Genomic DNA, 13,593 nt, shown 5'->3' on the forward strand with positions numbered 1-13,593 from the left:
GGAGCCAGCTTCCCTGTTAAAGCGGCTCTTTCCTGGAGTGCCCTTCCTGAAGCCCTCAGATCTGAACAGCCATACCCTAGATTCAGACAAAACATGTTAAACTGGCTATGATCAAACAATATTTAAGTACCCTACTACCCTGCCGCACCTTCGGTGCACCTGACCATGTATGCTACTCTATACCTAATGTACTTGCGTGTCCGATGATGTATGTTATGTATGTACTGCATTCCCTAATTCATCTACTTCACCTTTATGAATGCACTGTATTCCCTAATGCTTCTACTGTAACTTTTACATGTTGTAACTAAGCTTCAAGTATCCTTGTATCTGCTGTGCCCAGCTACCTAAGGGTTTTGTGCGCATTACCAAATAAATAAACAAACAAACAAACAAACAGCTGTGTACTGTGAGCAACCAGAAGGTGTCTCACCCACGAGTCCCAGCAGATCTCCCTCTCAGGTGGCCAGGGAATGGGCATCGCCTTTGGATCCAGACCATGGGTGTGGACCAGTGCGGGAGGATCACCTGGGTGAGGGGTATTTTGGAAGTCGGAGTGGGGCACGGGATGGCGAGACACGGTATCCCTGCCCCTGCAACACCTTTACCCCATCCTACCAGATAGGATATGTGGGAATCTTACCCCCCTTTCCCTTCTCCAGCACTTTCACATGGACAGCCCGCTCTGGGAGAAGAGCAGACTCACACGCGAGCAGTGTGTCTGACATGTCCTGCTACTGTCTTCAGGTCGAGGTCAGGCAATTACTGACAATCACTCACACCTGACTTTTATTAGACTTTAAGAGAACAAAAAGTGGTTGGTCCTACAGATGTAGGAACTCCCATCCCCTGCACACTATCGAGTATCTGTGGAGCAGATCAGTAATTCAGTGTTATTTATTTATAATTTCACATTAACAATTTGATGCATTAAATGCAGTCCATAGTTCAGTTGGTGGGGTAGTAGGAGTAAATACCCAGCTCACAAGATTTCATGTAAAAAACAATTCATACATTTATTTATACAGTGTTTTTAGGCCCAACGCGTTTCGAGTATAGACTCTTCTTCAGGGGCAGAATCATATTTCACAAAATTATAGAAAAAGATAGAAAAAACTGCATCTTAGTATAACTACATATGTAGTGTGCATTACAATTTCATTACGATGATTATTTATTCAATACCAAACAACAACTAATTAAATGTCAGATGTATTCAAAAAGTATGGTAAAGCTAGTGTAAATATAGTCAGCTATTTCTAACTGCAGTAGGATTAGATCATCCTGCTAAAAGGATTTTAGGCATTGCTTCTAACCAATCTAGTCTGTAAAAAGAGGGGTCTTAGGAAGGCAGAAAGAGCAATTTGACAAAATGGAGGAAAGATTAAACAATGTAACTTACCAACTATGGTGGTCACATAGTTGAAAAGAAGTATCCAATGGAACATAAAGTGGATGCTCTGGAATGATCTTTCGTCTCAATGCTAAAGAAATGACAGACTACAGGATGAGTACACCACTATGAAGTCCAGATTCAAAGATAGGAGTTTTCCAGAGGATCTGATCAAGAAAGCCATACTAAGAACGGAAGCACAAAGCCACGAAGACCTATTAGAGCCAAAGATCAAAAATGAAAGAACCACCTTAATTCATTCACTGAAGTACTCTAGTCAGAGTTTTCAGATCAAGCGGATTATACAAAAAAACTGGGATATAATCAAAACAGACCCACAATTGAATCGCCTCTTCCCGGAACCCCCGATGTTAGCATACAAACGAGGAAAAAACTTTTGTGACAAACTGATCAAAGCAGAAAAACGGAAATCAAATAAACAACCACGCATGTCCAAACCCAAAAATGGTACTTACCCTTGTCTCAATTGCCAACATTGCTCTAATGTAATAAAAGGAGATCATCTTCGACATGGCAATACTGGGAAGAAAATCCATCTTAAACAATTTGCAACTTATGATTCCAAAAATGTAATTTATGCTCTGCGCTGTCCCAGTGGGAAATACTACATAGGGAAGTCTACCAGAAAGGCCAAGGAACGATGTCTAATATTCGCAGCAAAAACATCAAATCCCCAGTGTATAGACATTTTAGAGACCACCAACATACAGTGGCTCAAATGAGGATGGTGATACTAGAAGTAGTACACCCACTTCCCAGAGGAGGAGATCTACAAAGACTGCTTTCACAGAGAGAACGTTTTTGGATACATTGCCTAGACTCACTCACTCCCCTTGGTATGAATGAGGACTACTATCTAGGACCCTACCTGTGATGAATATTCCATTTTACCACAAGTTCTCATGATCACTCATTAGGATTACATTACCCTCTGCTATGGTGAAATTTCAGTGTTTAACTCACCTGCATATGTTTTACAAAATACACCTCATTCAGTGGATGATGTTGTTTAGGATTGCATTCCCTTTGCTATGACCAAATCCCTGTGTAATATGCACTTGCATTTGCTTTACAAATTACACCTAAGGTGGTGGAAATTATTATTGTTTTGACAAAAATTGTTAACATTAAGGTCACCTTGTGGAGATATGCTATATCCCATTTGGAAATGTTTAAAAATGTTACCACGTACGGTGGAATATATATGTGAACAAGATGTCATTTGTTTTTTGCATGTTAGATAAGTGTTAATTATGCAAACTGACGTCTGTTACTCTAAAGCCAAGGTACACCTAGAGGACTGGTAGTTTCTACATACTAGACTCCACCATATCTCCTCTCACGCAAACTTTCTTCACATCCATATGAGTATCTGCTCTACTTTCCTCTTCATATTCCGCACATGAGCAGTGACTTTGTATACATAAATTCAGACGACAGCCTTTCCGTGTCGTCAGATTCATGACGTATCTCTATTTTCACTCATATTTTTATGCTGATTTACACGCATCTTCTCCCATTGTTAAAAATACGTCTTTACATTTTCTTTACTCGAAATTCAGCCTATTCTCCATCCTGCCCATGCGCGGTTATTTTGTTGTCATGGAATTCTGACGCCGACCTTTATGTGTCGTCAGATCCATGATGTGGCCCAATCATTTAGTCTTGGTGTTACGCATGCGAGTAGAGACGGTTCCCTACGCGCATGTTTTGTGCATACGTCATTCAAGTATCAGGTATTTAAGAAGGCTCTCATTGAGTGTACCGCATCCTCCTCCGGTGGGACGCGGCGCACCATGATCGCTTGCACGCACTCTCTGAACAGTATCAAGTAAGTGCAATGACTGTGTCAGTCTTACCAGTACGTTCTTTTCATCTCAATAAGCTTTGCTTATCCTTCTCTCCCCTTTTTGATGACTTTACTCATTTGAAGTACCGTCTACTGAGTGTTATCTTTTGAAAGATCCCTCTTTATCTTGCATGGATCCGTCCGTCAGGACTTTTTCTGAACTTGTTGTAAGTAGAGACTTTGCTTCTCTTCTCTCTCCTTAGCATTACTCCTCTCACTACTTAGGGTTTACACATGTTTCATTTCTTTAGCGTTGAGACAAAAGATCATTCCAGAGCTTCCACTTTATGCTCCATTGGATACTTCTTTTCAACTATTTGACCACCATAGTTGGTAAGTTACATTGTTCAATCTTTCCTCCATTTTGTCAAATTGCTCTTTCTGCCTTCGTAGGACCCCTCTTTTTACAGACTAGATTGGTTAGAAGCCATGTCTAAAATCCTCTTAGCAGGATTATCTACTGCAGTTAGAAATAGCTGACTATATTTTCACTAGCTTTACCATACTTGTTGAATACATCTGACATTTAATTAGTTGTTGTTTGGTATTGAATAAATAATGATAGTAATGAAATTGTAATGCACACTAAATATGTAGTTATACTAAGATGCACTTTTTTCTATCTTTTTCTAGAATTTTGTGAAATATGATTCTGCCCCTGAAGAAGAGTCTATACGCAAAACGCGTTGGGCCTGAAAACACTGTATAAATAAATGCATGAATTCTTTTTTTACATGAAATCTTGTGAGCTGGGTATTTACTCCTACTGCCCCACCAACTGAACTATGGACTGCATTTAATGCATCAAATTGGTAATGTGAAATTATATATAAATAACACTGAATTACTGATCTGCTCCACAGATACTAGATAGTGTGCAGGGGATGGGAGTTCCTACATCTCTAGGAACATCCACTTTTTGTTCTCTCATTTATCCAACCTAGTTGCCAAGGTTGAGTTTTGCTCCCCCGCACCTCAAACAAACCTTAAACTCTAAAAGGTTACAAAAAACCCATCTTGTGAGTTTTTTTCCAAAACATAGGTGTGCCCTGGTGTTTGTGCTTATTTCATTAGAATTTCCCACATGGATAAAAGGTGGAGCATGAAAGCACACTCTGAGCGAGGCAAACCACACGAAGGTACAGCAGTTGCAAGTTGGCAGCTGAACGAAGGGAGAAAGACGGCAAACCTAGAAGGGTTCGTAAGAAGGGAATTGTCATAACCCTTGACCCTGGCCCTCACTGGCAAGTCAGCCTTCCAGTAGGACTCTCTTGGAGCCAGTCCTGGCGCCGTTGGCGCCAGGCTCATAACCATCATGAAGACCAACATTAGAATGGGACTATTTACTTGGGACTATTTAACTTGGGGGGGTTCAGCCAACATGGAGGCACACATAGCTCAGTTACAAGGAACTGAGCTATGCGGTCTAGTCTTTTGGGTGTGGCAGGCCTGGGACTACTTTACCTGGACTACTTTGGGTGTGGCAGGCCTGGGACTATTTTACCTGGACTACTTAACCTGAGACTATTTAAACCGCACTCAAACAGCAGAACATGCTTTGCATTATTCTGCTGTGGGCAGCGTAACGCTCACCTTGTCCAGTTCTTTGATGCCAGTTTAGCTGAAACCAAGGACCTACAGAGAGAGAAAGAACACTACGAAACTTACCTGGAACAGTATCCTGTCTTCAATCCATCACTGACTTCAGTTCCACTCACCTGAAGGTACGAACTCCATCATCCGGCACGCATGCATCCTGGAATACCATAACTTAGAAAGAGGAGAAAGAAAGACAGCATTAGTAAGCGATTACTCAGGTTTCCTCCTGAATGAAGAAAGCCACACGATTCTTACCTGGGTAGTCATCTCCTGGTCAGTATCATTGCGGGAACATTATGGCGCTCGGTGAGGAACATCGCAACCTGCAAGGAGAGAAAAGACACAGGTTAGCAATATAAAAGGCGAAACAGCGCTGTGCATCGCGCATTACTCACCGGGCAGCATCGCGCACACCGCACTTTCGCCTACCGGCCCACGCTCATCTTCGAACTGCATGACAACACCAAAATACCTTTCCATACCTACAAGGAAAGAAGCAAGACGTTATTATTCAAACTGAGAGGAACATAAGAACTGCATATAAAGACTGTAAAGCAGCAAACCTACGGAGTCGCAGTAGGCCTGGGTTCCCACACGGGGGCTTGCACCAGTGAAGTAACTTGGTCGCAGCTCGCCCCCACATCTACGTGCCCCTGCCACGAGAAGCAGGATGGAGAATCCACCTTTTACAATATTAAGGTGAGGAGAAGGCCCAAGGGGGAGGAAGGAGTTGAGGCCAAGGGAGGTGGGAAAACATAAAGACAATCTGGTATTGAATCCAGCTCTCCTATATTGCAGACCCATAATTAACCAGAGGCCTTACCAAGGGACCGGGAGAGGGTTCGAGAGTGCAAATCATCCAACCAGGGCTGGGTGGCGTCCCCGTGGATACCAGGTGAGCGCAACAGGAATCACCTGTGAACTTTTCAGTCATTTGCTGTTACTTTCAAGAAACCTCCAATGCAGAAAGCGTAAGGCTAGGAAACCAGACTAAAGAATCCTGAATTGTGTTTCAGAGACACCGAAGGCCCTCCCGCCTAACTGACCAACAACGGGGAGGAACAGCGGCAGGTGCTGTGGTATCATTCTTGGCTCCTAGAACAAAGAAGTGCCAGAAAGAGCAACACAGCGGGTGAGTTGGGGAGACCGATGCAAGACCGCTCTGTGTTGAAGTCAAGGTTGCAAGTGGCAACATTGTATAACAAGTGCTGGAACTAACATTGTTAAACGTGTGTGATGAAAGACGTGAGTAAAACTAATCTTCTGATGAATGTTTGACCTCACAAAGGAAAGATATGATACAGTTCACAGATTGGTCCGGCACCGTGGATGTGCTCAATCAAACGTCTCTGTAAGGTATCCTGCCAAGAGAAACTAAAGCAGAACATTGATGAGAATAATTGTGTGAAGTAAATCGAAGTGGTCCTGCAACAGTTTAAGCAAAACCCATCGCACATTCGAAAGTCTTCTATTTTGATATCAAGATGATCTGAGCCTAAATGAAGGAGATCAATATCAAGAGGATCCAAGCCTCAATGAGGGAGATCCATGGTCCGATCCCAAACGAAGGAGACCTAGTGTGAATATTGTGACAAAAAGGGGGTCTCAGCCTGAAGAAGGGGACCCATGATGAATATTGAAAGTGAGAACTTGTGCATGTGAAAATCCTGATAGGAATGGAACTTTGAGTCTTTGTTACAACAGACCCTCTGCAGTAAGAGACTGTTATTGAAGAGGCTTTGACAGAAGGCCCTGATGTCTGTGCTTTGAACTGTAGCCTCATGGCCGAGAAGCCTGAGTGTGTGCAAAGCTGGAACCTGCCGCCTTTCCCTTTGCTGAAAATGTAGGGCAGGCAGGCCAACTGCTCAACCATCCTGACATATTATTTCGTGAACAATTTTCTTTTTGCATAAACCATTGTCCCTCACCCTTTTGTATTCAGAAGTAATGATTGGCGATAGGTTTATTAGTATAGGCTCTTTTATTACATTTGTCGTAGCTTGCTCCCATTCTTAGCTTTAGGTTTTAGGTGCTAAGCCAACCCATTTGAAGTTCAATAAACACCCTTGAACTGTGATCACTTGTGTCTGTCTTCACTGTTTGACACCATGCCTTCCTTACAGTACCCTTTCAGAAAATGTACGGGGTGTTATGGAGATTTATACAAGATCTTTGCCCCCTTAACAATATAGTTGAAGTAGAGTTTCCTTTAGTTCCAAACCCTGCAACGATGTTGTGCACTATTTCATCAACAGCCAGGTATTTTACTGTTATCAATTTGAAAAATGCATTTTTCTCAATTCCCCTACACGAAGACTTACAGGATTTGACTTCCTTTTCATATAGAACGATTTGTCTGAAACATACCCGTTTGCCTCAGGGGTACAGTGAGTACCCTTCAATTTTTAATGTAGTCCTTCAGATGGACTTGGGAAATGTTCAGCTTGAAAGCACCATAATTCATTTTAGTGTGCAGTGAGATGGAAGAAAAATTAGAGAAGACTCTGTCAAACTAATGACGATACTCACAGGGAAAGGGTATAAAGTAGACAAAGAAAAATTATAATATTGTCAAGAAGAAGTATTATACATAGGATAGTTAATGTCGCATGAAGGAACAAAAAGTGACACCTGAAAGTGCAGAAGCAATTATGAGAACTGTGCAGCCAAAAACGGTGAGACAAATGCAGCAACTTTTAGGTTTGTGCAATTATTGCACGGCCTGGGTCTTTGACTATAGTACATATAGTCAACCACTTTTAAAAGCGCTTTAAGAAGTACAGGTAGCTAAAAAAACTAATTTATTGTGGACAGAAGACATGACTGAAGGATTTCATTAATTAAAAAACGTGATTTGTACAGCTCCTGTGATGGGGATTCCAAATTATAGTGAAGAATTTTCCCATTCAAATGAAGGAATCATGACAGCAGTCCTTACACAGAAAACCACATTAGGACATGGTCATAAACCATTAGCTTATTATAGTGGGATTTTAGATCCAGTTATGAAAGGACACTATCCCTGCAAACAGTCTTTGGCAGCTGCTGCATTTTCCATAGAAAAGGCTTCAAGTATAAATATGGGGTGTACCATAGCTGTATTTGGAGAGCATGCATCATTTGCAATTTTAGAAAACCCCAAAAGTACATTGACTACAGAATGAGCGTCGGGTAAGAGGTAATTATCTCAAACCCTGCAATCAAAATTGTTAGGTGTAGCACAGTGCATCCAGCAATGTTTAAAGCTGAACCAGTAGGAGAAGATGACGATGTGCATGACTATGTTACATACACTGAATGTTATAACGATATTCCTCATGGTAGAGAGAATGCTTAGAAAGGGGGAAGTGGCTTTCATTGATGATTCATCTAGAATCAATCAAAAAATGGGGGTGAGCAGTAGTAAAGATGACCCGAGGTGGTACATTCGAAGTATTGATAAGTAGAAGATTGCCATCAGCATAATAAGCCCAGGCTGCAGAGTTAGCCACGTTTATAGATGCACTACAACGTTTTGAGGATGAGGAAGTGACTGTGTACTCTGAATCTGCCTATGTGACATCAACTCTACATGCAGGCTTAGCATGTTGGCTTCCTCCACGTAGACAGCACTCTAGTGAAACATGCAGGGCTATCAAACAAACTCATTGAAGCTTTAAGCTTTCCAGAAACCTTAGCCATCGTGAAATGCACAGCACATTCAAAAATAACAGATTTAATCTCTTGCAGTAACAAAGCCACAGATTTAGAGGCCAAATGTGCCGCATATTATTCAACCGTATTTGAAAATGAGATAAAAGATATAAAGAAAGCGGCAGGGCGATGTATGTTGGTTAAATAAGGGTTTAATATGACATCCATTGTACAGTTAATTGAGAAACAAGGACGAGCATTGCAAGAAGAAATGGAGCTATGGGAAAAGCAGGGGTGTTCTTTATCTCCCACTGAGGCAATTTGGAGACAGGATGGCACAGGCAAGCAAGTAATGCCTCTAGCATTATTAAGAGTAGCATTGGAGCAGCTCCACTACCCTGTGCATGTAACCCAAGAGAGTATAGCTGATACAATAGCAGAAGACTGGTTCATACCGAACCTCAGTGAACACGTGGCACAGTTCATTGTAAATTGTATTGTGTGCCAGAAATGTACGGCAGGCCACACCCTGCAAAAGTTGAGAGGAGTAATCCCTAGATTTAATGGCCCTTCCAGCATCTGGATATAGATTATGTGGATATGTTGCAAACATGTAATGGTTATGGATACATGTCATTTGTAGTATGTCCCTGTTCTAGATGGATCCAAGCAGGTCCATACACACGTCCTTATGCTGTATACACTGCAAAGTTTTTAGTTTGCCAAGTATTTTCCAAGATGGGGGTGTGCGAAGTTTTGCAATCTGACAATGGACAGTAATTTGTGAATTAACTCTTTGAAAATAGTCTCACTTTAGGCATCAAGGATAGGTTTCCTTTGGCCTATCACCTGCAAGCCAATTTGGTATGTGAGAAATTAAATGGCTTTATGAAGGGGAGAATAGCAAAGCTTAAAACGACATTGAAGAAGGGATGGCTACATTGCCTACACTTTGCATTGTATACATTACGCAATCAACCTGGTTCAGATCACCATTTAATGCCTCATGAGTTGGTGACTGGACGTCAAATGAGAACTCCTCACACCCACCCCACGCCCAACAAGGGCAAATACAGATGCCCAAAGTGTAACAAAGGCATTCGGTAACAAGATGCTTGATTATTTGAAAAAGATGACTCAAAGATGACTCAAAGTATTTCTTTTCCAACATGAAGGATCAAAATTGACAAAATGGAAAATTTGCCAATTAGTTTGGAAGACTCATTAAAAACTCCAGTACTTTACCCAGGGGACCAGGTGTTAGTAAGAAAAGGTGTTTTTACCTGGCGTACCCCTCGATTCAATGGACCTTATGAGATGCAGGAAGTAAGTCCTACAGCAGTGAAGCTCAAACACCGACGGGCTAGGATCTATCCGCAGGATATCAAGATCTATAAAGGTGAAACATTGACCTCTCCTGCACCTACCCCCAGTGAAGCAAGTATCCCCAGTGAAGCAAGTGCCCACTGTGAAGCAAGAAAAGAGTTGCAATGAATGACAGCATGATCTATGACCAAGAACGCAGATAAAGGAAGCAAGACATTTTTAGATTAGGGTTGTCTTATGAACTGATTCATTTACAGTGATCTTGGAACCCATTCCCTAGATATGCCAAAAGAGACAATGAGAGAACAGTTCAAGCTTTGAAAGAAAACGAAAAAGAAGAAAACAAATCTGTTCTTCATTCATGATACTATCATTACATTTGTATATATATTTGTAGTTATTCTTTTGTCCCACATTTCTCAAACATATCCAGCTTTGATATGAAGAGGAATAAACATTGTTGCATTCCTGGAGAACCCCAAGAACTGTTGGATCATTTGGTGAGTGATAATTGAAACAATACTCTAATTTCTGATATAGAATTAATTAAAAAAGGAGGTAATACATTTGCATATTCATACAATGGCATTTCATTATGGCATTGTGAAGTGTTGCAGCAAATGGCACAACCATGGAGGGTATTAATAGCACTGATATAAAGTCTATTAATGAAATTATTATTATTTTCCACACTATAAGCATGGATAGTATGTTATATAATATAGCTAGAAGGATATTTCGATTCAAAGGAAATACTGAAGAAAACCATAAAGGTATAAATACATATCTTGAAAATGCAGTGTATTTAAAGAATAACCTATGGCACCAGCACATGAAAGAGGTGGGTGAAAGAACATCAGACGAAGGTTGTTATGTTTGTTGCTTAATACTGTATTCCATAAAGGAGGCAAGAACCTTTATTCCAAGAGAAATGTCTCCACATGATGGAAACCGCCTCAGTTATCTATCAGCATGCACAACCAGAAGACAATTTGAAGGGAAATGAGCTATGTTACGATGGCGAACAGAAGTGGCATTTCCACATGAAGATACTTATGTGAAACAAGAAGGATTGAAAATGGATTAGGATGGACAAGCAAGAAACTCATGTATCCATCCCAGATAGGAGAATGAATAAAGGTTGTCCAGATGAAGAAGTTGAATTGCTCCGACATCACTGAAAAACCAGGAAAGCCAAGATGTGGAGAAAGACCTCAGTTGGTGATATATGAATGTGTTTTCATCAGTACTGGGTGGAAAGAAGGGCTATCGACCTGCCCTTAACATCTATTGAAAAGAGAATCAGCAAGTACAGTGCAGATAGTGAATGACAAATGTCTGGAATCATGGGTCAAGAATTCAAAGTTACTCAAATGGGTCAACAATGAAGCAGGACCATATTCTATGATACCACTGAGAAATTGGAACAACATTATTCAGGAACGATAGCCTGATTCTGGTGGGGAAAAATAAAGGATGTGGACAGACAATTGAAGTTCCAGGAATTAATGCAGGAACTGCAGTATTCATGGATCGTTATTGGGCATATGGATCCAGAGTCTACATGCAGTTGCCTAAGAGATGGGGAGGAATATGCTCTATGGTAATGCTATCTGTACCAGCATTGGGGATTTCCCAAAGTGACCTCCATATTGATGAATTTCCAAAAATGAATGAACATTGAAGGAGAAAGAGATCACCTGAACTCTGCCACCTGAAGAGAAGTAATTATTTTTCAGCAAACTCAATGACAATATCTCATGATGGAGAAAATTAACCCTGACAGAAGCAATAACCATGCTGTCAACTTTGCAGACAAAGATGGTGGTGGAGGTAGATGAAATTGAAGATGATGGTTGGCTTACATCGTGGATTTCGACCTGGCTGGCAAATGCTTTCAAGATACTTGGAGCAATACTAGTGTTCGTATTGCTAGGATTCTGTCTCATAAGGATCATTGTGGGTCAATGTAAGAAGACAGCTAAAACAGCTATTAGAATGGAGATGATTGACTTGGATACAGTAGAGGAGGTCCCAGACATGGCCTGCACCCCTGCTCCACATTTCGAGATGCCAGCAAAGTACTCGCAAAGATATGTGAGGTACGAGGAGCAGCTGAACCAACAGAGAGCTGCAGTGGGCCTCTGCCCTGTATACGTTAGAAGATCAGTACCTGTTGAAGCGCCCATAACCAGACAGCCCTGGGCTGCACGGTACCCAATCAGACAACCATACCTGCCATTGATACGAAACGACAAGTATTTACAGACTGTCCACGAGGAAACCCCGAAGGCCTTAATGGAAGGCCAATGGAAATAGACTAAGGGCCTAGGCAGCCCCGAGAACAACCAGAAGTGGCTAATGAAAGCTAGCATGCCCGTACCAGTGACTGCTAGAATAAATGTAATGGACAGAGAGGAGAGATAAAGTTAAAACGTAAGGAAACGTTGCCATGAGACAAGATGGAAGCAACCGCCCTATCGAATGTGTGTAAATAAGCTTGAAATGCAAGATGCTCAGAAATCAATACTGCCTGCAATGCTTAGTAGAAGAATAGAGCGGCAAGCGCCAACCAAATATCTACCTCAATACAGCACAATGTATACGTGCGACTCAATTTTGTGAAAGCAGAAGTGTACCCGGGTGGCCAGAGGCCTAACGGGCCGAGTTTCGAAACCTAACAGAGACCAGGGAAGAAGCAGGATTGAAACTTAGCAAAGAGAGGCTCATGCCAGGGAAATTGAGGTTAACCAGAGAAGGGAGGTGAGCATGAGCTCACGAGACTCAAGCTTCAGAGCATGCCAGCCTGCCCATGAAGGTCAAGATAAGAGAGGCCCATGCAGGTGGCCAAGCAAATACAGAATTAAATACACGAAAAGATGGAAAACTAATGCAGATTCACAGTGAACTAGCATGTGACCAGCCAGACGTGAAGATGTACCACTGCCTGATGTCATCAAGAACCCGAGGATGCCATTACTTTTCCTGATAAGAGACTACAGATCAGAGGCCATACCCAGCCAACTAATTGACACATAGCCCTAAAACACTGATTGATGTAAAGGAGGAAGGGTGAATCTTGGGACCCTAGGCACCTGGTGTCTATTCTGCATGCTGCTAATTAAAGTGAAGATTTATGTTTAGGGGTGTAACTTAACCAATCATGATAGACCATGTAATCTAGGGTCCTATAGACACTGTAACCAATGAGACGTCGTACTTGTAGTGACATCAATCACGTGTGTTGTAGAGGGATGGGCATAGATGCCCACCCGATAAGAGTTATCCAATCCAATTGCTTTATTTCCATATACAGATATAACACCTGTACTTAAGTTACCTTTCCTAACCAATTATGCTGCATGATGATTTTTTAGGAAGTAGACGTCTATGATGACGAAGTTTGCCCATAAAAGAGGCTGTTGTACTGAAGTTCGAGGAAGTCGGGGTGAGGCAGGTGTTTGTGATGCTGCTGATCTCCATATGCTGATGTATGTATCATTAAACGGACTTCCCTTTGCCAATTTACTGAGTCCTGATTATTGAACCTTGCTGGAGTATGTGAATCGCGCACTCTGTCCTTGCATGGTGCAGCTATCTTGTATTACTAGTTTTCGAGGGTGAGTACTGACCAATGGGCCCGTCAGTAATTTCCTCTCCTCGTCAACACTTGGTAGCGTGAGGATGGTTTCGGCCATCGATTAGTGATAATCGATTGATATAGTTATAAAACACATTTTAAACCGACAGCACGAAGTAACTCTGGGCCTTC

Source organism: Ambystoma mexicanum, chromosome 6q, assembly GCF_040938575.1.
Source record: "Ambystoma mexicanum isolate Mex_15411 chromosome 6q, UKY_AmexF1_1, whole genome shotgun sequence".
NCBI lineage: Eukaryota > Metazoa > Chordata > Amphibia > Caudata > Ambystomatidae > Ambystoma > Ambystoma mexicanum.